We start from the raw sequence: 25,428 nt of genomic DNA on the forward strand, positions 1-25,428 counted from the left end.
ATAAAAGTGCACCTAACGTGGACTTAACGTCTTAAACGTTTACAAACTTTTATTTTCCGCAATTACCCTGCTGACATTTGCCCTCCTACTCTAATTGTTATGATTTGCAAGATACATTAAATAAATAAAATAAAACTAATTTTTTGTTTTATGAAAAATAAACTCTCCTAATATATATTATCATAATTATTCGTTTTATTCGTTTCCAGTTCGGTTTACTGGTTTGAAAATCGAAAATCATTTGCGAAGGGTCAGCCCCAGCAGATGCGAAATGAGGCTATTGAGTTCACAATATTATATTATATTAATATACGATCGCCGTGGAACACTCTGCAGATGACGGGACTCATTTATTATTTTACATAGTTTACACGGCGTTAAAATATGACATTGACGATCAATGACGTGTCGTGAAATCGCGTAAAAATCGAAACTAGTGATATTCGCGGATACTACTCTTACAGTTTTTAACTCCTCCGCAGCTGTATTTTTTTTTCGATGTCAGTAGTCGATGATAAAATAAAACATATATTGTTTACTAATAAGAACGAATTGTCGGCGCATCGTAATGTGTGAAACAAACAAAAATTAAAATGTTTACTCTTATTTAACGAGTGTTTTAAATAAAAAAATGAAATAAAATAACCCTTCTTGTAAAAAAGATATATAAACTAAATATTTTTGTTTTCACTCGGATAATACATATTTTAAACTGTTGTAGATAATATGCTAAATTTGAATTCAAATATAAATCGTTGAATACGAAAAACGATTCTGAATGGAGACTAACCAAGTTTATTGTACTAAATAATATACGAAACGATTTTAACTAAATAACTAAAACCGTTATCCTTGTTTATTTATCTAATTTCATTGAAATATATTCTTCAAATTATGTCTATATAAACATTATTGTGTTCATATATTTTTTAGATCGTTTTTGGGCTTATATAAAAACTAGGTACTTATTTATAACCTTGTATTGTATTTTAAAGTTAGAGCTACGTATACAAAATATTAATTGGATATTTGAAAACTTTGGTTTTTTTTTTATTTCATTCAAATTTTGACTTTGAACTCCAAATGCTGGTTGTGACTTTTTATTTATTACTTTTATTTTTTAATTATTTTTCAATTAAAAAAAAATAAATAATAAACAATTTAGAGAAGTGTATAAAATCATTAGTTTCTAAGATTCACGCATTTGTTATTTAAGAAATTTTCTAAAAGCTGATTGCAATACCGCCTACCGGGTCTAACTTTGAATCAAGACCATCTAAAGACCCCACTCAAAAACACACAAAAAACGTCATCAAAATGTATGCAGCCGTTAAGGAGCAATTCAGTGACGTACACACACAACGAAGAACTATATATTATACAAAGATTATATGTATATGCATTTTTTTATGTTTAAGTTATTATTAACCGACATTACTATTATAGGTAGCCCACCTCATCAAATATGTTATTTAGCCAACGCTTGAATAAATTGCTTTCAAAAACGAAAATCACGTTATGGGTTACACACCGGTAAATAATACGCAGGATTCTAGATATTTTTATTAAGTCCTTAGATGTAGGTTCGTGACTTACGTGATCGTAAAAAATAAAACTGAGAAAAAAACATTCTTCAAACTGAACAATGCATGTCGTAAAATATTAATTCAGTTCAATAGGCGTTTCGCCAGCCATTTAGCATGTTATACTTCACTAGTAAAACGAGTATGATAGTACCTACAATAATGTAGGCATTGTACCAGAAAACTCATCATTGCCACATTAAGATTGTCGGAATGTCGCTAGCCCAACATTCTGAGTTCGATTTGTGTACGAAAACGGTGAAAAATAGCTGATTAAGTCTAATTATTATAACTCCATATCTTACTTTTGATAAAATATATTTATTCAAAAAAAATTTTTATCATTTATATTTTATTGAAAAAAATGTCATATTCACGTACGCATTCATTGAAGATTCTTATGCAACGGAAACACAAGAAGTTAAATAAGAGGAACGGCAATAACAACGATATAATAAATTAATAACATTAATACATGACATTAGAATCGTGGATAATTCCTGTTTAACAGAATTCACAAATGGAATGTGCAAGTTTAAAAACTAAAATGTAAATTTTAATGTAATTTTTAAAAGAAAAAAAATTGCTGAAAATGGAACGTGAAAAACTGTACGTAAAGTACCGACGAAGACAACTTGACGTTATTATAATGTATATAGTTATACATATAAATGTAAGTACTAATCAATTTTTTTAATTTTAAACGAATAACCGATTCCACTTATGGGTTTGACGTCTTTACTTATTAACTAGGTAAATAAAGTTTTATTATTTATATCACACAAAAAACGACGACCTTACGACTTATACGATCGCTTGATAAAATGAAAATCATAAAACTTACGTAATACGGCATGCAGCTGCAGTGTGTATATTGTGCTCGACAACACATGAACAATTCTGTAATGTGTTTAAATACAATTATAACATTTTAGTGCGTTGTTTGGTCGTTTATCGCATTTACGACGTACAATAAAAAAAAAAAAAATAAGAAAAATAATAATTAAATAAGAAAAAGATGTTTAAGACTATTTAACTGTGACAAAGTTATCCGTCAGTCAATTTAATATACAGCATAGGGTAATGCATATAAGAGATACACTTAACGAAAAAACCGTACTCTTCGTAATGTCGATTGGAAAGTATGTACGCCCCCGCTCACATTTATACATAGCTATTGGAAATATTCCGATGAAATAATATTTTTTGTACTATCAATAATTTATAATAAATTTGCATGTTTAGTTATTCACTTTTCCATTAAATTAATTATAAATTCAAAACAAAAATAAAAAACTGTATTTTATTTTATCAATAATAAACATTATTTGTATAATAAATAATAGATTTTACACTTAAAGACATTTACATTTTTAAGTAATTATAAAATTTTCATGTCATCAAAAAACTTTTTAAAAAGTGTGCTGGTTTAAGCTACTGAACTGTATGGTTTTGACTTGTATTTAAGTAAAATGTAAGATTTTTGAATTCTACGATTATAATTTATAATATATTCTGCAACCTATGAGGACATCGGGCTATAATCATTAATTGAGCCAATGAAATCTTAAATTTTCAAAATATTAACCTGATGATCGGATAACCGTCGATATATCATATCAAATAATTATATTACAACTAAAAAATATTTAAACATGTCTTGTATTACACCTATCGTCTGAGCTATATGTTTTTACAACACTTATAAGTTATAAGTTATAACCTTAAACGTAAGACAGGACCAAGTTGTAGCCTTCGTAGGCCATACGAAATGCCAAATGGTAATAAATTATTTGATATTACCTAAAATAATATATTATGATATTGAATAATCGTTACGTCGATTACGGATATCGATGTTGTAATTATATTGCACGAGTATAATTTACATTATAGGTAGATATTGATAATACACAGAATAGGTACTAGATCACGATTATTCCGATATTCGACATAATATTTCGATATGATATTATTTGAATACTTCATTTCCCAATGCATAATAATTGATATGTGTGTGGAACGACTTTCTGTGAAAGTCTAAAATGTCTATACGATATAACTCATTCACCAGTGATGGTTGACATTCGAAAACATCATAATATTATTGGTGAATGTACGAAAATAATTTGTATGATTTAATAATACTTATAATTTGTGTTCGTTCATATACCGGTGATTGTCGACAATCAGAAAATAGGTTTAGTAGTGGTTGATAGTAACAATTGATGACATTATACAAACGAGCAGTGATTGTAAAAACTAAAAAAAGTGTCTCACTAAAAGATGCACACCAGCCAAAAAATGAAGGAGGTTATTTTTTAGAAAAAAAAAAAATTTATCGGTGCAACTGACGATCGCCGATATATGCATATCAACCGTGACGGATCCCAATCCCGATTTTTTGGCACAATACTGTTTCGTGACCTTTGCGGGCGACCGTATAGCGCGTGACGTTCGCCTGAACCGTGGTCGTAGTCCACAAGTGCAGTGCAATATACACAAAATATAATCTATCCGTATTGTTGTGCTGTTATACGAGCAATAAGCATATTATTATTATTCGTCGCACGTATGACGTGTCCACCCGTATCGTATTATTATAATACGGCCGACGAGCCCGCCGTCGCGGAATCTAGCTGCTGCAGTGATATCGACCGTCGCCCGTCAATTATTATGGTTCACGACGACGACGACGATTGTGGGTTTTCGGGATCCGCTGAATCGCTAAAATGTCAAATTCTGTAATATTTTATACGCCCGTCGTGTAATTAAATAGCATAATAGAAGTGGCGAATTCTCCGGTCGTGCCGAGTACGTGCCACAATGCATATAAGAATAAAAACGTAATAATATTATAGTAAATTTAACGTAATTTAAGTAAAAACAAAAAAAAACCCCCATTTTGTCATCAATAATTATTATAATATTGTGTATTCAAAAACGTCTTTTTCGTTATACTTATATGACGCGTGTTTATCTCGATCGACTGAGCATAATATATTGTGCAATTGCAGTGATGACGTTTGATATCGCTGTAAAATACAGGTTATTCCGAGATCCGCTCCATTAGCAGCCGCGGTACTATAATAACCACTCATCAGGGCACGCTCGTTATTGTGTGGCGCTTCGTCAATGATTTATATAATTTACGCGCGTACGAGTGTGTATAACAATGTTTTATTAATTACGAGTTAAATAGAATAATGCCATACATTACGGTAAATAGGCATGCCCATATTTCGGAGTCAGCATTCGTCACTACGTCATGATAGATTACGTCTCGTGGCGTGTGATATACCACGTATGCTCAGTGCTTACTGCCCCGTTTTTTTTCTATAGTAATGAATTTTTTTGAATTCTGAATTTTTAATACTTTAAGTGTACTCAAAAACATAATGTTTTCTATTGTTTAGATTTTTTATTCCATTGATAAACACTATGATAATAGAAACTTACTATTTTCAAACGAGAAGCAGCCTGTTTCGTTGTAAAATATTAGGCAGATACGATTTCAGAAATTTAGATATTCTTTAATTAAAATACAAACAAAAAAAAAAATTAAATTAATGGAAATAACGTTTCTTTAAAATGGTTTTACAAAAATATATAACAGGCGTACTATCGAATGTAGTATTTATTTTATTGCAATAATTCTTATAAATTATAAATATCGATTGATTAATAACAATTAAAAATTAGATTCTAAAATTTTGATACCACCATAGCTCGGAATTCACTCCAATCTGCTATTCTTCGGGCTTGAAATCGAAAAATTCAAAAACTATACTTGGTAACTAAGATAGATAAAACTTTCAAAAATATCATCTGCATAACTATATAATATATGAAAAAGGTGGTTTTCACATTGGAAAAATGAAGTTCAAATCACTAGAGAACATTTCTTAGACGGTATAAAAAATCTAAATAATTACTTTAAAATGTGGTCATTAATATATGTAGGTATACAATTTTTTTTTATTTACGCTCTACACTCTTTCTTATTTGGATACTCTTAATAAACAACTAATTCTTATAATAATAATATATGCGATTTACATTGTAAGTAAATTCATTGTAAAAAGTTTTATTTTCTAGGAAGGCGAACGATCAAACGCGACATGACTACGGAATCACTTTTCAGTTGAGTCTTTGTATAAATACAATTAATCTATGGAAGGGACATTCACGATGAATTTAAACACATTCAAAAGACACTTGAATAATATTCTGTGGCGTTATGTTAACGCGTATGTCTATAGTATCATGATCGAGTACGGTTGATAGTTGTTATACAGACATAATATTACAAAACGTGAACAGTTCGTAATTTGTCAATATTATTGATATTCTAATGATAAATTTGAACATCGTATTAATGTCCGTTTTCTCATGATTGCACTTGTTGCCGGTATGAAATGTACTCATGTGATTAATTGATTTAGGTGCACAAATTGTAAACACTAAACACGAGTATTATAGGTAATGAAATACTAACAGGAATCGAAAAAACATTTACATGCACGACGGCCGACATTTTTATAATATTATTTACGATCTGTATTACAAGACAATAATTATTAATTATTATTTATAGATATATTGCAGCTTTTTATTGTAGCCACAATACACTATGAGTTTTTGTAAATGCATAGCATTAAATGCACTCGATCGCATAGTGCGATTGTTAAAATAAAAAATAAAACTATCATATTTCTACCACAGTTTACATCTGATAATTTATATTCTCTCGATTAAATAAACCGTACTGTTTATACAATGAAATATTTACCTACATTTTCTATCGATGCTTTCTTTTGTACCGAGTATATATATTGCCCCTCCCCATACTCTCTCTCTCTGACAATACACACATATATATTTATATTATAAGTATATAACGCAATTCGCGTATAAAGTTATTCGATTTGTCGACGAAATCAGTTTGTCAAACATAACTTTTTGAATTTATCAATAAATTGTATAACTATGTGGTCTGTGACAAATCGAGTTTGGACTACTGTGACTAGAAAAAAAACCAAAGGATGAAGAATGGATTAAACTATATTATCGACAATCGTGCAGTGTTATTTTAGTACCTACCTACTATAAAGTATTTAACAAAAAGTGAGTTCCAGTTATACGCAACATGTAATAAATAATGTATTTGAATAATATTAATTGACATCAAATGCATTATATTGAAATGTTGACGTTGCACATAACAAAAATGCATCTATATAAAATGTATATGCATACATCATATTGATTCAATCTTAATTATTATAACTACACACTAAATAAATACTAATATAAGTAACCTTTAAATGCGGAATTGCTAGTGATTTGACGGTCAGTGTACGACTGTCGAACAAATATGGAGTTATTAATTTTACATTTGGAAAATACAATATAGAAGTATAAGTGGAATAAAAGTATGAAGACTCTACTTTAAAAAATTTTGGTACATTTTATATTGTTTGACGTCAAAAGTGCGAAAGCATAAAGTGAAAATGGAAATATTATGATGGAAAACAACATTAATTATTCAATAATTATAAATAACTCTTTAGTAATTATTATTAAATTATTAATTAAAATAAATCAGTTTATTTAAAGAATTTCTTTATAATAAAATTAAATTTCACACGTGGATATTGAATTCCCGAAAGCTAGGTGCAATAGGTGCATTTATTGCATTAACTTATTCATTATTCCAACAAGAGTATGATTATTTTCAATATATGTGATATTTAGTGCTTTTATTTGGAAAAGTCTGTACTCTACGTTGTAGGTTTCTAATAAATTGATGCTACACTTGACCCTAAACATTAAAATGTTGGCAAGTATCCAAGTTTTTTTTTTTGTACTTTTGTAATTTCAAGAGGTCATCTGGAAACATGAATTTTAACGTCATACGTTGTACTGAAAATGACCTCATTAACGATGTTTGTTTTTTATATCTCAGGTAATTATCATCATACTACAAAGTCTAATATATTTATTATTTTAAAGAAAATATTTTCAAATCGTAGGCGTAATTAACTGGTAGGTGGTGTATAATGTGATAGATTCTAATTCATTATTCAGATATTTACACAAAAATTGTATTTTATTTAAATACTTTTATTAACCGTTGTTTGGGTTGTATTACGTGGATATATTTTGCAAGAGGGTCGGAGAAATGCAATTATTATTATTAATACGATACATTTAATCAATAAGGTGTAATATTTTATGGATAATTTAGTGTACTTGCAAAACAATTGTTAATTACTAACATAATGTAATGGAAAAATAAATCTAATTACGTATAGTAGTCCCTCTAAAACTAAAGTAATTTAACTATATTTTAAGTTCTAGGCGTTAAAATATAATAAATCGATTGGAAAATGTTTATATCTATAAGAGGTCTGCGGATTAAAAAAAATATACTTAGTAAAAAAAAAATCGAGATTGTGGCAATAGATGTCTGGTGAATTTAAATACGAATACACGATAGAAGGTTAGAAAGACAAGTATTAATGATTGTTATTAATAAAAAACATAGTTAAATTTTAGATTATATATGTATATATTTAAGGATTTTGTGCCAATGAGTTTAAAAGTGTATTTATGTCATTTTTAAACATATTTTGCTTTTAAAATGTTCAACAATATTATATACACAAAGTTTTAAATTATTTGAATAATATAAACTTTAAAATAATGATAACAGAGACTGTCAACTGAAAAGCAATTTTCACTCTCTACTTTCATATTATTTTCGAACCAATTATAGGTATTATCATTTTATATTAATATTCAATTGCTGTTTGTCGAAAAAAATGTATTGTTTCATAAACTGAAGCACAAAAATAAGATTTAAAATGTACCTACGAAAAGATCACCTCAAAAAATATTAGTATTTCAAATTATTATAGTTTACAACTAAAACAAATTAACATTTAAATGAACAATTTGCTCTAACAGTATAGCGCATATTTCCTCAATAGTATAAAACATATCATTGCTCTGTGGACTAAAAGTAATAATACATTCGTAATACCTTAATGAAGTTATTATTAAGTTATACATAATAATATATAGTAATATTTTGGTTTCGTTAAATTTTAACCACAAAAATTGTTTATATTGTTTATAAGATAATATTGCCCTTGTAACACACATTCGAATTTTATGCAGAACGGTCGGGATCGATTACTACAAAATATTTTGAAATATCAGAAAAATAAAAAAATAATATTACAAATGCAGTAAACAAAAAAAAAACAATAAAATGCCCTATTGAAAATACTTTACACTGTATACAGTTTGACGAATTTGGCTTATACTTGAACGTAGTAGGATAACACTTTTAATGTAATTAAAAGACGAGTACATTTTAGCGGCGATCTTTTGTTTATAAATAGAGAGTGCTAATTTGTAATCATTCATCCATTTGTAAATACTCGTAGGTAATAAACACATAATAAATAATAATATAATATAGGTACGTACAATCATAATATGCGATCTGTTTGATATTTTCAAGTTCAAGTTATACGCTTACTGTTATAACAATGTAAGAAATGAATAATATACTGTATGCCCTTTCACCGTAGTAGATGTTATTAGGTATACAAGGTTGAAGACCAAGCATACTCACAACCATTTTTTCCTTTAATGATAAACTTATTCAACTTCTGACCTTTGGTACTTTTAAACATACCTACTTAAGACCATATTTTAAATTATTTAGATTTATAAGAAATTTAAGTATTGCCCAGACGCCCAGTACAAAATTATTATTTTTAAATGAGAACCATACTTTTTATTTAAACTTGTTAAGCATGGTTAGTTTTTTTTCCTGGTAATATTTAAGTAGGTATTTACTAAATTCAAATTCAAATAAGAAGTTTTTCACTACCTAATTCAATTTTTATTTTATTTAGAATAATAATCCCTAAAAATATTTTTACAAACTATAAAAATTAGTAAATTGATGTTGATTAAGTACTATCATTTTCAAATAATCATAGCATCCATCGTATCTTTTAAACTTATTAACTATTATATTACCCATAGTACATAAAGTTCAATAACTGTAAACTATTGGTTTCGATTTATACACCTCCATCAAATTATCAAAAAAGTTATCTGCTAAACAATTTAAACAATTTATAAGAAAAAAAGATGATAAATAGCGACAAATATAAATAATTTAAAAATAGTAAAAATCAGAATTTGAATAAACTTATTTCTAGTAAGCATGATTAGTGAATCACCCTGTATACACAGCATAATATTAAAACGTCAGTAAAAAAAAAAATATATATATATGTATAATACAATATTATAAAAAAGAAGGATAGAATTATAAATAGTTACCAAAAGTCAAAGTACCTACCTATGACATACATCAAAACTTGGGCCAAGAATTTGATGTATATTGCATTTAATTTTATTTTATTACTTTAATGCAATGATCTTTGTAAAACAAACATTTAATTAATCAAATTATATATTTCTTTGATATAATATTTTCTTTTTTTCTTATCATTATTGATATTGATCATATCAGATTGTATAGTAAATGTATACAATTTTATAGATTTAAAAGCATTATACTGTATTATTGTTATTTTATGATATGATATTAAAATAAATTATTATTAATTTATGCTTAAAAACATTAAGAAAACGATTGATTATTCAGTCCGATAATATAGAAAATAAGAAAAATAACAATAAAACAATTTAGAAACAATTTACTACTTTATAGTTTATAATTACTAAATAAATTATGAATATACGAAATAGACTAGGTCCCGTGAAATTAAATATATTCTTCTTTTAAACACTTTTATGTATTTATATTATTTTTATAGGTTATAAATAAGTTATTATTTTAAAACAATAAAATAAATAACAATTAATAATATCTAAATAAATATTAAATATACATGCAGTCCGTTCGGACATTCAGACATTGAAACACATTTTTTTTTTTTTTATATATAATATTACTTCAAATTAGTTATACTTAATTTTTTTTTTTAATTTTCTAAAGATATCATCGTCTTATTTCTTTTAGCATCTGTTTATTTGGATTATAATTGTATAACATAGATTAAAATATGTCTACTGAAATGACAACACGCGTGGGAAGATTTTTAAAAAAACACTCGATCACTGTTGCACAGCATCTAGAATACAATACTAAGTTTGATTAAATTTAAGTTTATTTGATGTACAAGCTTAGAATATAGGACATAGAAAAATTCCTGAACACAAATTCAAATTTGAGAAGAAGAATTAAAAAACGTACGATTGCCAAAATACTAATGTTTTAAAAGTTATTTTCTGTATCTCTTTAGCTCTTTTTTAGCCAAATGCAAGTTAATTGAATCAAATAAATACAATGTATCATGAGTTACAGTGATTACTTAAAAATATATTAAATTTAGTACAAACTCAAAATTTCTGGCATTTCAAAATTTACAATAATCCAAAATGTAATTTAGTACGTTTAATATTAAATATTTTATTCCTGTATACCGTCAATACGTGCAAGAACGACGTTTTGGCATAGTAAAAAAAATAAACTTTGGAATAATTTATGGAAATATACAACATAATGTATTAATTTTTGCGTTTTGTAAAATATAGTTCGACAAAAAGGCCAAAATTATAGCTGTACACAACAAGTTATATAATAAATATTTAAAGATAACTCCTTCGTTAAACGGTTATGTTATGAAAAGGATATTATTATATCATGAAAATATTATCCTCTTGAAATGTGTTGATTGGTGTTGAAATCAAATATTGTACTAGAGTCTAGACACCAAAGTTTCGATTTTTCATAAAAAAATTTCAGCATGATTTACATTGGATAACAACCGAGACGATTGTAAATACATATCTCTTATATTATAAATGTATAAACTTATAAGACTAGTTTGTTATACTATGCGTACGTAACACATCCCTTCTCAAATCATTTTTTTTTCTCCAAAAATAAAATACACATTAACCACTCACATAGAAGATAACTACGTATAATATAACAGTGTAATGTTGTGTTTTACTAGCAGGTAATATAATTATAACAGTTTATACACGTATATATATTATATATGTTATAAAATTATATAGGGATGACTCATCGTAGTCCCATAGGGGCTTAATAGTTTTAAGTGGAGGATTCTAATGCAGATTTCATTACGTTGCACAGCCATATAAACTATATATACACCACCGTGATACAAAATCCGAGAGTAGGTACTCGTAATTCAAATTTAGTTTGGCAAAAAATCCTGTATCATTAGGCGAACAATAAAAATATATAATAGACAATATAGTACTGTACTGTATTTGTATTATAATATAACGCGCTTGAAACTATACACCTAATATTACATCTTTGTACCTACGATGATTTAATAATTATATATTTATATTGTGTGCGAGCATTGTAGTCGAAGGAGAAAGTTCATTTGTCTAATACTGATTTTTGCTGCGTAGAACTCCAATAATCGGGATAATATACGTATAGCTAGGACAGCTAGGTATATCCCTCGTTTATGCCCCTCCTTTATAAGGCCCAAATCTGATATCTATAATGGATAATCTTTATTATGACTGCGTTAGCGTAGAATTGATTTTTTACTTTGGTACTTATTGTTATTGTTGTAGACCCAATTGCCATTACATAGTAGACGGGTATTTTTTTCAAATACGATCATTGTAAAACGAGTTGTAAAATAATACCATTTATCGCTCCGCTCGGAATCTAAAAAACGGTTAAAACTTTTTGCAGAAAAATTTGAAAATTATATTGTAGAAGTTATATAATATCAGTTTGGTTTTTTAGGATACGTATTTGAATAATAAGATTTCCAGAGAGGTTGTCGAACGCTACATCGAATGTTTAGGTATGATGTATAATTTCCACAAGTAATGCCACACACGCACGACGACGTAGTTTATCGTCTGTATGAATAATAATAATTGTGTAGAATTTATTTGTTAACGACGGGAGCAGAAACCGTACATTTTTTTAGGAACCAGATAATAATACAACTGTATATACATTTAGGGTTATATTGGTTAAAAAAAATAAGATTACAAGCAACGTCCTCGGCCCGTTATCATTAACATAATTTATTTATAAGTATAATTACATACGTTATATATAGAGTGATTCACTAAGTATGCTCATCCCTTTTTTATTCAATAATGCAATTATTCAAAATTTAATTTTTTAATCATTATAAAATTATTGAGATAAGTATTTTGTAATATTTAAAGAATCTCGTATTTTTGTATTTTAAATGAGAATCCCCATTTTCTACTTCAAATTATTTAGTTAACAATTTTTCTGAATATTTCGACGTAGGTATCTAATTAAAAATTTAAAAGAGCTTTTTTAAGTATATTGTTTAATGAGAACAAGGAGATGAGCAGACTTGGTTAATCACGCTGTATAATATATTATAATGAACACGAGAGAGTGGAGATAACGATAAATTGTAGGTGAACGAGTGTTCAGAACACAACACATAATCGCATGTACGCGGGACATTCATAAGAATAATACACGTGTATGGTGTGCAGATAACGTAGTTTGGATGGTAAAAAAAAAACACCCAACTACTGCATACTACTTTCATATTACTATTATTTCGAATGCACCGATGCAATGCCGGCGGCGGCGACCAGTTGCAATGTGCCGGGGGCAAGGTCACCGCCGCACTACAATGACACTATAATACAATATGTGCACGGAGTACGTAAAATATTTTATAGGTATTATATCGAATTTTATTATATTAAATTAATAATATTAGCTTTTAAAATGAGATGTAAAAGTGTAAATGCAATTTTAAAACTTTTGAAAATTGTTTTTTTGTTAAGTTCAGTTTGCGGTGCGAATGGTTTGGTATGAAAACCAGAGTTCGTTATTTCAGTAGGTAAATTACAATATTAAGCGCAACTGCTGTCGTCTACCACAACGTTATACAGGGCATATTTTATTTATTTGTACACTGATCTGATGTTATAAGTATATATAATGTCATAAATATATAGTGCAGTAAACACATAAAAACACATCTATATGACGTATTTGTTTTGAACACTTCGACATTTCAAATGTGCCATAAATACAAAATATCTTATATACTTCATAGTTACATTGTCTTATTATAAATAATATCTATCATATAAAAATCGTACACCGTCACTTAATATTTTGTCGAATCATTTATTATTAATGAATAAATTTATAATTTTGTTTTATTCTTCAGTTACTCATTACTATATCCGTGACCTATTATCTTCCATAGTAGTGTATCATTTAATCCAGCAGTTATTATCATTAATAGTAAAAATTACTTATTTAATATTTGGTATGTAATTATCGTTTGAAAATAATAATAATTCACGTTTTTTTTTTTTTAATACAGGTTTATTAATTTTTGTAATTTAAAAATTGATTGATATAATGATGTTTCAATTATAAAAATATTAACCACCATTAGATATAATAATATATTTTTTCATTTTGCAATCTTATTAATGTGTGTCTGTACAAAAATCGATCTACACCAATTACACATTTAGTTTGGAACGTGTGCCACAAGGTCGTTATAATAATATCTTTAGTGGTTCCTAACTAAAAATGTATTATTTCTCGGAAGAAAAAAAAACACGTTTTCGCAGTACCCATCTATGTAATACACTGATATACACGTCGTAAGTATGGAATAAAACTAATAAAAAAACGTAACCGTAACATAAAGCCTTGCAGTTAATTTTATATTTATAATATAATATGATATACAGATAACCAGAGATATACAGACATTTAATTGTGTGTTTTCGCTTAAACCTTTAAACTTTTAAAAAGCCAGCTTGTGTATGTGTAGATTGTTTGAAAACACGTCCAGTAGTGATTGTAAATGACGAAATATTATGTACAATACTATAATAGGTATTGACATTGCGTCGAATGAATATAGACGGATTGAATGTTTTTCAAGACAGACCACGATTTTTTGGGATTTTTTGGCACTCGCGATACGCCGACAAGACTGACGACTGACGTATTATTATTATTATTATTATTACGGTATGCCATTCACGACACACGCCACGCGAAAAGGAAACGGGACAAAAACAACGAACCGTGAACAATTTCTCTTATTGTATAATAATGTGAGATTTAGCGAGCCGAGGTCACGGCCACCGCCGTCGAAGAACGGTTGACCGTAACACTTTATCCGCCGCATCAACGCGACCTTTCCCTTTTTTCCCGCGTTCCCTCTTCGCCAAATATTAATTTTCCTCGTTCGTTCCGAGTTCATTTCACATACAACATAGTGTTGATGATACTCTCTGTGCTGGGAGGGGAGGGTGTACAAGCAGACCTATACAAAAACTTAAATAGAAAATTAGTTTATTAGTTTCAGTTTGTACGTTATGTAGACGTTGACATTGCATTTAGAAAAGTTACTCTCTTACATTTATTATGTCACGGGGTATGCTGTAATTTATGTCATAATGACTTATCTCTCACAGAAATAGTATTTCGTGGTTCTTGTGCAAAATGATTTTACCGAGCATACACTGAAGTAAAACCATTGTCAAATTTTTATGAATTCAAACAAGAGAATAGATCTTAGAATTATTCACTAACAAAATAAAAATATTAGTATGAAGATGAGAGCTTATGGAAGTATAGTGTTGCGTCAGATTTGGATCCAAGCAACAATCTATAAGATTATAAATACTATAATAATAAATAATATTAAAAAATAAATTAGCTTACTAAAACTAATTCTGATTTGGAAAAATTTGTTGATAAAATATCAAAAACTATTTATGAACATGAAAACAGAATTACTAATACTGATATTAAACACATGAATTTGGAATTTAAATTGAAAAACCTCATACTCATATCAATTTGTTTGAAAAATAAAACGTCGACAAAAATATAAATAGGTATATGCGATATCCCAATGACGGATAATAAAGATATTACAGAAACTATCAAAATCTTTTCAAACACGTTAAATATAGAGCTCGAAAATTATAATGTCGTTAAGCCTTTCAGATGTTGATTAATAAAAATAAAATAAAAAATAAAAATTGATAATATCAACACTAAATTGAAATTGATTAAATCAATACAGTTAAAAGTTAAAACTTTAAATAGGTTTTTTTTTTTTGTTAATAAAACGATTATTCCTGAATAGATTGGTTTCCAAACCATATTACTATCGTTTTTCATGGCCGAATCATTCTAGTGAATTCTTAAAACGTTATGAAGGAAGTAAACCTTTAAAACCCATTACCCATCAATTAAATAATATATTGGATACAAATAAAAGCATAACATAACATTGATATTATTTTTTTCTCCTCTCTATTTTGTTGTATTGATAATTATTATAGAAAGTAAATTATTTTCTAATGTTATAAAAACTAATACTATTAATAAAATAATAGCTAAAAATATTGTCAATAATTTATTTGATACGAACTTCAATAATAATGTATTTACGATTTTCTATTGTAATTTCGTAGTACTGCTCGTTATATTATAATCTTTAATATAAATAAATACTAAATCTCATAAGTTTAATACGTATAATAATTCATGTTAAAACTTGGCTTATCAATATTGACTTAAATTTTAACATTAATGATTATTATATCAATTTTTTATTTTTTAGGCGAACGGTTTCACAATATTCATCTATGATATTAGTATTATATCAGCATTGAAATTATAGTTTTAAGTAAGATTGTATTACAGTCACATACTTTTTAATTTTCATAATATTACCAAAATCTGAATGTTTTAGTAGGTACATGCAGGTTATTACCTGTATTATAATTTCCAGCTAAAATAATTAAAAACCACAAAATTCAAGGACGAACGTCTCTTTTTATAGGGTTTCATGAAATTTTAATTTCAACAAATGTTTTAAACTTTTATCTATTAAATCTAAGTTTATATATTATATATTTATCTAAATAATATAATTCGTTTTATAAACAAGCGTTAATATTTGGATAGTCTGATAAAACGATGTCTATATATAATAATATAGAAGTATAAAAACACACACTAAATTAATTAGAATACAAGGGGTTACTAAAATCCATTAAACAATTTATTATTTCTATAAGCGTAACCAAAACATCCGATATAGGTATACTATTTCGTTTGAGTAAAACAAAACAGGTCGATTTTGGGGGAAAATTCAACCGAAGTAATGACCATTTCATTGTTTACGTTCTTTTCAGACTGTTTCAGCCCAACGGCCGACCGAGACCCGACGAAACCGCAACCAAATTATTTAGTCGATATTTTATAAATCTTGAAAATTAACCGAATTTGAAAGAGGCAAATAATTTATCTTAGATAATTATTTTATTGCACAAACGGTATAGTTACTGACTAGTAAGCATATTATAATTATCATTAATTATATATTATGATTCTACTAAAAAATTAAGCTGTTGAGATAGACATCACAATCGTGCTCGGATTTTTAAAGAAATTTATTTTCTTCTAAAACTCACCTAGAATAATTTTGATAAACAATTTCAAAAATTCGTAACGTTTATTGTGTATAGTCATTTTTTTATTTTAAACAGTTTTTACTTATTATAATATAACTAAAACATATTTCTATATTTTTTCATATAAGTTACATAATATTACATAAATAGTATATCAATATTTTTTTTAAAAATTTGCTTTGATTCAAAAACTTAATTTATTTTTATTATTTTTCCTTTTATCAGAAGAAGTTTAACCTGAAATTTTTTTAGCGAGCAATAAAAAGTTTTAAATTGTATATTTTTTGCATGTTTTTGCATTCGAATCTACATAAATATGTGCATATTTTATAATATTTTTACATAAAAATCCAGGTACTAGACATAACTAATATTTTTTTATAGATAATCGTAGTAATTGTTGTATTCGTATCAAATTAAAACATAAAGATACGAGTTTCAACCGTTTTAAGGTTTTATTCACGATTATTTTAAAATTTATCAATTTTTCTCGTAAGGTATCCTTTTAAAATCTCCTAGTTGATTTTATCATTCAAAATGACTTAATAATCGATAATTGTAAACTAAGTTTTGATAAAAAAATTATTATTTTCATACTTATTTCGAGGAGCTTTGTAGGTGTAATACAGTGCACATCTTTTTTTAAAAAATCTGTGTTTTGGAATGTTGCGTTTTCGAAAAACATCAATAAATTACTTTAACAAAAAAACAATAATATATCACATTTGTCTAAATCAAATTAAATTTCATACCATTTTTTTTTATCAAAAAAATGAGGAACTGAAAATAAATTATCTTTTAATTCGTAAAGATTTTATTACTGTAATTAAAACGAAATATTTAAATTAAAAAAACTGAGATTTTATTGTCGTCATTAGAGCTATTATTCATTAATCATTGTACACGATTTTTCATTTCATTTATTATTTTTAATAAAATGTTCAATACAATATAATCATCTAGATAAATGGTTATCAAATTGTGTTTATCGTATAAAATAAATTCTATTTAATGAGGCGAGAACTGAACTGTAAATAGTGGGTGAAAACAAATGCGTTCTCCAGTCGATGGGAAATGTCATAATATTATAATATGAATAATAATATTAGCGATAACAATAACCATAGTATAATAATAATTACTATAATATTGTACGTACCAGAAATACCTTAAAAAATACGATACGAATGAACTTTTGCTTACATACATAATATTATTTAGATTTCGTTTCGTTGTTGTGTACAGTTTGTTAAGCCAATATTTTTCTTTGCGAAATCTCCGAAACGCGAGACATAATAAAAGTATACATGGCTAATGTTATCCAGCCGATGTTGTTTTCCCGCAGTGATTTGCATATAAAACTGTTCTCTGCCATCCATTATATACATAACAAAATACCTATATTATGTATATGCCGTGCACCTATTATATACATATATTTTATATACACGATATAACCTGCAGCATTATAGCATTGGCGCACACGAGATACAGAATTTTTGGATAAATATTAGTGTTACAAAGCGTATAATACAGGGTGTCAACATCGAGCGAAATGAAAAAGCAAATAAACACCAAAGATAAATTAACTTAAAACTTTGCACGCACAAAGACGTAGTCGTATAGATAAATAATAATAAAAAAAAAAATTAAATAGCTATGGCTATGCGAATGAAGAAAAACAGATACCAATCTCGGCGAAAAAAAACGGACAACCAAACGTTGGAAAAAAATCTTAACTTACAAGCAGCGGAAGATTATGTAACCCTAACGCACCTCATTAGGTTACCTTATGATGATGGTGGTGAATAGAAGACTTCCAAAATTAACCCAATACTCGGTATGTGGAGTCTAATGGAGACATTTAACCTAACAGCGTCTTCTTTGTTAAATTATGTCAAACAGCAATAAATTTCTAAAAACCGAAAATGAACATATGGCATTAGTTTTTTTTTTTAAACTTTGATTACAATATTTTGGCTTGTAACTCGAAACAAGTTTTTTATCCTTGGAATATAGGTATAATAAATACTATGGAACTCGATGGGATCCAAAAGAAGGATAAAAACTTGTTAACACCGCCGCTCACATTGTCGTCACAAACTTGCAACTACCGCGATAGCTGAGGAAAGCGAAGTCAATATTTCCCAAACTTTTTTATTCTACACCCGCCTACTTTTAAATTTTGAAAAATTGTACGCTTTTATTCTTTTGATGTTATTAAACACTGGATCGGATAGTTCAATTTCCATCCATTTCTCAGTCAAGTGTGTCGAAATGTATAATAATAATAAATATATTATAACCTTATATGATATTATAAAATTGTTCTAATAAATAAAATAAACAATTACAACAAATTATAATACAAAAAAGAAAACACATTCCTGACGCGATTGAGCGGTTGAAGCGAATAGAACGTATACCTACTTCAAGTCTCATGAGATGAAATTTCTTACCCATATCAGACAAATTAAATTAAAATGTATTACACGATAAAATAAATATTTGATTCAATCCTTGGACAATACATATATAGGTACTACATACATAACATAATGCATAATAATGTAACAAAAAAATCGAGCAAAGTAAATATCATACCTAAGTATTGAAAAAAAGCCTACATATGAAAAAAAAAATGTTTTGTATTATTAATATTGCGTAGAATAAAACGAATTTATAACTAATTTAGCTTCAATTGAGAAAACTATGGAATGCTCAAAACGTCTGAACTATAATTGTATTATTTACCCTAAACACGTCTCGTCCCTTAAAACATAATATGCTGAGGCAGGTGAAATGGCGCATTATTTAGAGAGCATAATATATATTATAGTATATTATATTACTGTATTATAGTAATGTTGTTTGCTGCATACTTTTATACGTAAGTACGCACACACTAGCTAAATGTGTACAATATAACGACTGTTATACTGCCGTGGCGGCGTAGTTTTTTTACATATATTATAAAACATGTAATACTCATAACATTATCGTAAGTTGCAAAGGAAAAGACGAGGCCACAGCCGCCATATAAATCGGATTATACGCTTTTATTATCATAACAATAATAATATTCGAATATTGTGCGACCAAAAATAATATTATTATTATAAAACCATAACATATAATATGTACAAGGTGATTTTTTTTCAAAAGGAAACTCATTGTGTTGACTCTTTGGGGATGTTTGTACTCACACAGTTTGAAGATTTTATTTTCAACGTCGTCATTCTTTAAGTCGTGACTTTTTTTACAACATACATTATTAATTTTATATTTCAATATTTTTTCCGAGATTTTGATACATAAAAATACAATTTTTAACATATAGTTCTTATAAATTAGTTACGAGTATTTATTGATATATGATCAATATAATAATAGATCAATGCTTAGCGGTGTAGTACTATGGTGTACACAAAAGTACATATAGCGTTAGCCGAATACCTACTAGTTTAAAATTAAATTTTTGGGTATTTACATAAATTCTCAAAGATAATTTCGATTCAGAATATGAATGATTTAAAAATATAAAAAATTAAGAAACTATAACGATGAAAAACTAGAAAATCAATATAACTGTTTTCAAAAATGCTTCTTTGAAATGATAAAAAAAAAATGCAGACACGTGCTGAAGAATATTGAACTTAAACATTAATATAACAAATAATACAAAGAATTGCAAAAAAGTTTGACGAAAACATTGACTAATAAATTAATTTAGTGTCTTTAATACAAGTCAATTTGCATAGAAATTAATGCATTTTAAATATTGTTTGTATTTCATTTTTCTTGCAGTGAAACAAGAAAAACCAAATAATTGGTCGTTTTTTGACAAAAATTACAAGTCCAAACGTGTGTGCACTTTATTTTTGTGTCAAGATGAATACGAATAAAAATGTATACTATTCAATTTTTTTAGGACATACGTGTTGAGAATCAAAAATTGAATAAACGTGAATTCGATTCGAGGTAAAAGTAGAAAATTTAATTTTAGCGGTTTTAGACTTTTGGCCGAATGATAAATTCTCGGTTGTGAATTTTCCATTTTTTTCATGCCCATTCCGACCAATAAAAACCACCAAAAAAACTTAAGTGATAATATAAATAAAAATTGCATAAACCGTTTCTGGAACCGTATAATGATATTATAAAGTGTACGAACATTATTATGCAAAACGTTTAAATATATTTTTATATTCCGTTTTTTTTTACATTTCGTTACGTTATACATCATAAACAACAGTGAAAAAAACCCCGTACAAACAATATTTCTCAAACTCTAATCCACAATGCTAACTACAGTACGTTTTTTGTATTATTAAAATAATATGTTTACTCACAACACGAGCGTAGAGTCGCGACGGCGCCGGATGAATTTCAACGCATTTCTTTTTTTCTTAAAAACCGTCCTAAGCCTCTTACCCCAAAAAAATTCGGTTCACATTATGATATAACCTATATAATAATATTATTATTATTAATTTGTATACTCGCTGCAGATTAATGTTTGGAGGTCGTTTATCTCCGGCACGAAAGTCTCGACAACGGTGCGTGATAGCGATTGTCCGGTCGGCTGTTGTTTGTTATATTCAATGTACGTATTACTACACATTATATTGATCAATTTGGATAGAACGAATAAATACATTTTCGTTATAATTTTTTAACATACACATTTGAAGTAAAAATGTTGACTAAATCGGATATTTAAACATAGAATAATATTATTTTAGTTATTTTGTTATTGGTTATTCAAAACTGTATCTGTAGACTTGAAACTTTTAGCTACAGGTGTGCATATATTATTTTGAATACACAATTCATTTTTCAAATTATTTAAATTAATATTAAGCTATATATACCAAGAATTAATAATAATCACATAATTGTGTGTATAATTGGCAAGTCGATATTGATTTAAAAATATACTTTACGAGATGTATTTGAAAAATAATAGTGAAATATACAGTATTATACGTATAGAAAAAAAGAAAATTAATAGTAATAGTCTAAAAATGTATTAAAAAAATAGAAACTGAAAACAAACAGTCTATACTTAGAACAGTTTTTCGTGTACAATTATTTTGTCAATGAAAAATCATCATTAAATTAAAATCCATAACATATTCCTAATAGTCGCTATCGTAATAATGATCTCTAATATAATAGCTACTCAATATCGGAAAAACACTTGAGGCTACAAAACAGCAATCCATCTATTTATAATAAATACTCATTGTCTATGCATGATACATTTTTAAAGATATTTCAACTTTCTTTAAGTTACTGAAATTTTCATTTACTTTTATTTTTATTTCCATGAATTTCAACTATTTGGTTGTTAAAAAGCTTAAAAATTAATACAAGAACACACATGATTTGTTCTTATAAGTACACACATATTTTATAAAAATAAGAATACACAAGGTAAAAAATATTTATTTTTTTTTAGTCAATTGAAGTTCAAATTTTGACAAAATTCTTCAATATCGCCAAAACATGGAAATTGTTTTGTAGTTGAAAATGTATCGAATAGGTAATTTATTTTAGAATCGACATTTTAATACAGAGTTCCTTATAAGTAGCTCATACTGAAACCAACAAATTTAAAAAATGTACAAACCTATTTATTTTTATAAACATTTAATTTAAAGCGAATTAAATTCTGAATTAAATTACATAATACTGAAATGATGAACAACGGTGTCAATTATTATGTTTCAATAATAGTTATTCGCGTTGATTTGAAACTTTTACGTTTGTTATTATATTTTATAAACACAATCACAACAATATACTGTTTATTAATAACGATGAATTAAAGCACGATTTCCCGATCCGTTGTCACCATCATCATAATAAAAATATTATCGTATAACCAAGTTTTAAAAGCAATTAATTCAATGGTTAAAATTTAATCCATTGACGTGCATGAATACAAAATGCTCAATATTATACCTTTGGCTAGACGTCAGCACTCAGCATGTACATCGCTACATATATTATGTATATTGCGCACACACACGCATATAATATTGTTCTAGATGTATGGTAGTCTACACGTCAAAAGGAGTCTATGTCAAACTTCAATATTACACATTATGCGTCGAGCTATCCTACTGTGAGGGTCGAAAATCGGTGGCTCGGTCCATAAATATTATGGATGGCTAAGTGACGCCAAAAATTGTGCATACGTCACATACTAAATTCTGTAGAAAAACTAATTTAAATTTCCCAATATTAATTAAAACCGTTCGATTATTATTATTTTTTTTTTTTTTAGTTCGTGTTCCGTTATTGGTTCGTAATAAAGGGTAAATGTAAATATTGCAAGTAAATTTTGTACGTTATTAATAGGTTCTGAATACGCTTATAGAATTATCGGTATTCTATTATTAAAATAAACTTCTGATAAGTGTCTTTACAAAAATATTGTGGACCGTACAACTTATGACTAATTATAAATATTATAACAACCAGTGATAGTCCATCAATTACCTGTAATACTGAAATTCTAAAAATTACGACAGTAACGACGCAGCCGGTTTTGTTTGATTTTAGGTATTTAAATATGTATACAAACAATTTTACATAATTATTCAAAGGTATATTATTTTTAAACGCATATTTAGTGATACTCTGTGGTTTAAAATAATTGAAATAATTTATTATAGGGTGAGAAGTCCTTCTAACCCTAATTAAGTATTCATGTGCAATTCACAAAGGTAGTGTACGAGTTGCACCGATAACAATCGTCGGTAGTGCCAATACTTCTAGTTCCAAGCATTACGTTTTATCTTTTACTTTCGCGTTCAGATCACTGTTATTATTCTACGAATTCGTGAAACGGCAGTTGATTCATTAAATTACTAGAAAAATAAGTAAAAGCATATATCTCTGCGAAATCGGGATTACCAAATATTTATTGCTAATTTAAACCATATATTAAAGAGAACACATTAGAGGAGAAAAATATTTATAATATATTATTCACTGCTTGAATCTGAAACAGTAGCCAAAAACGCAGAAAACGAAAAAAAAATGGGTCAAATATTATGCACAATACACTAAAACGCACAATATTTTTAACGTAAAATCTTTTTTTTTTTTTCGTAATGAAACACATTTGTATGATATCACTTAGCTATGCTTTCAACATTTACGTGCAAATTCCAAAATGTCGTTCTAGCCCTATACATAATAAATAATATTTTTTATATACGTGTCGGGCTACTCCTTCGCGAGCTAAATAGCTGGTAAACTACACTCGTACGACGTATTGTTATTTTTAGTCGCCTTCTTCCACCGTGTTTTTACGACGCTAATTAAAAAAAAAAAACCGTCTATTATAGTACCATCATCGTATAGACCGCGCTCGGATCCATTCTTTCTTCCGTTGCCAGTTTAAATTATTATTATTTTTAATCTCCGTTTCCGATCCCGTGTAAAATTAATCTTTAGTTACCAGACGCGACAAACGGACCAGAAACTTCAAATGGTTGTCATAGTACCTACGCGTGCGATAGCGATGTCAATTTACGTAAACACAGAGCTAATTTTGTGGACCGCAACAGATTAAAAGCGAGTTCATTGACAGTACAAGCGTAACAACCATTCGCACAAACCTTTCGGTACCTTAACTGCCAATAATATTTTATGGTATAGAAATCCGAGATGATAAACAAATTGTCGATAAAAACATTTTAAATTAATTTCGTTTGATGATAAAAAAAAAAGGTTTGTACAATTATATTGCATTGCATTGTGGGTATGAAATTTTTTTCATTCCATACCAATTTCTTGGCAGGATTACGTTGGATTCAATCCTTTGAAATCGTACCGAAATAAAAGTTTATGGGAACATTTTGAATCTTTAACAATAAATTAACTATCCTAGAACGCACACATGTAGTAGTAAGCATTGTATTTTTATAAATAGCAGCATCTATTTTTAATAAGTATATTGTATAAGTACCATATTTTTTGAGCAAGCTAATTTTAAAAATATATATATATATGATTTAAAAACTACCTATAGTCTTATACTATATAATATTATTTGAGTGAAAAATATTATTTAATTATTAAAAAACAATTTTTTTTTCGATTTATTTATGATTTACCACATAATGAAAATCGTCGCATTGAAGTTTTCTGATTTTCATAATATTTCAGATTAAGTTTTTTTTTTTTGAGTTATAGTTTATGTTTGGTGTTTGTACCCAAATTGTTTTCTATATTTTGGCAGGTA

General features: G+C 27.5%; 1 protein-coding gene across 4 annotated transcripts in view; it reads right to left on the bottom strand.

Moving 5' to 3' along the window:
• LOC114125499 (pseudouridylate synthase RPUSD2-like) overlaps positions 1 to 25,428 on the bottom strand; it is a 394,976-nt gene that overhangs the window by 345,317 nt on the left and 24,231 nt on the right. The window contains exon 2 of one of the 4 annotated variants that reach the window (XM_050205681.1): positions 2,428 to 2,483. The exons of the other annotated variants lie outside the window; for them this stretch is intronic. The gene's annotated coding sequence lies outside the window, so the exon portion shown is untranslated. The remainder of the gene's footprint in view (positions 1 to 2,427; positions 2,484 to 25,428) is intronic. 4 annotated transcript variants of the gene reach the window in all.

This window comes from Aphis gossypii, chromosome X (assembly GCF_020184175.1).
Source record: "Aphis gossypii isolate Hap1 chromosome X, ASM2018417v2, whole genome shotgun sequence".
NCBI classification, from domain to species: domain Eukaryota; kingdom Metazoa; phylum Arthropoda; class Insecta; order Hemiptera; family Aphididae; genus Aphis; species Aphis gossypii.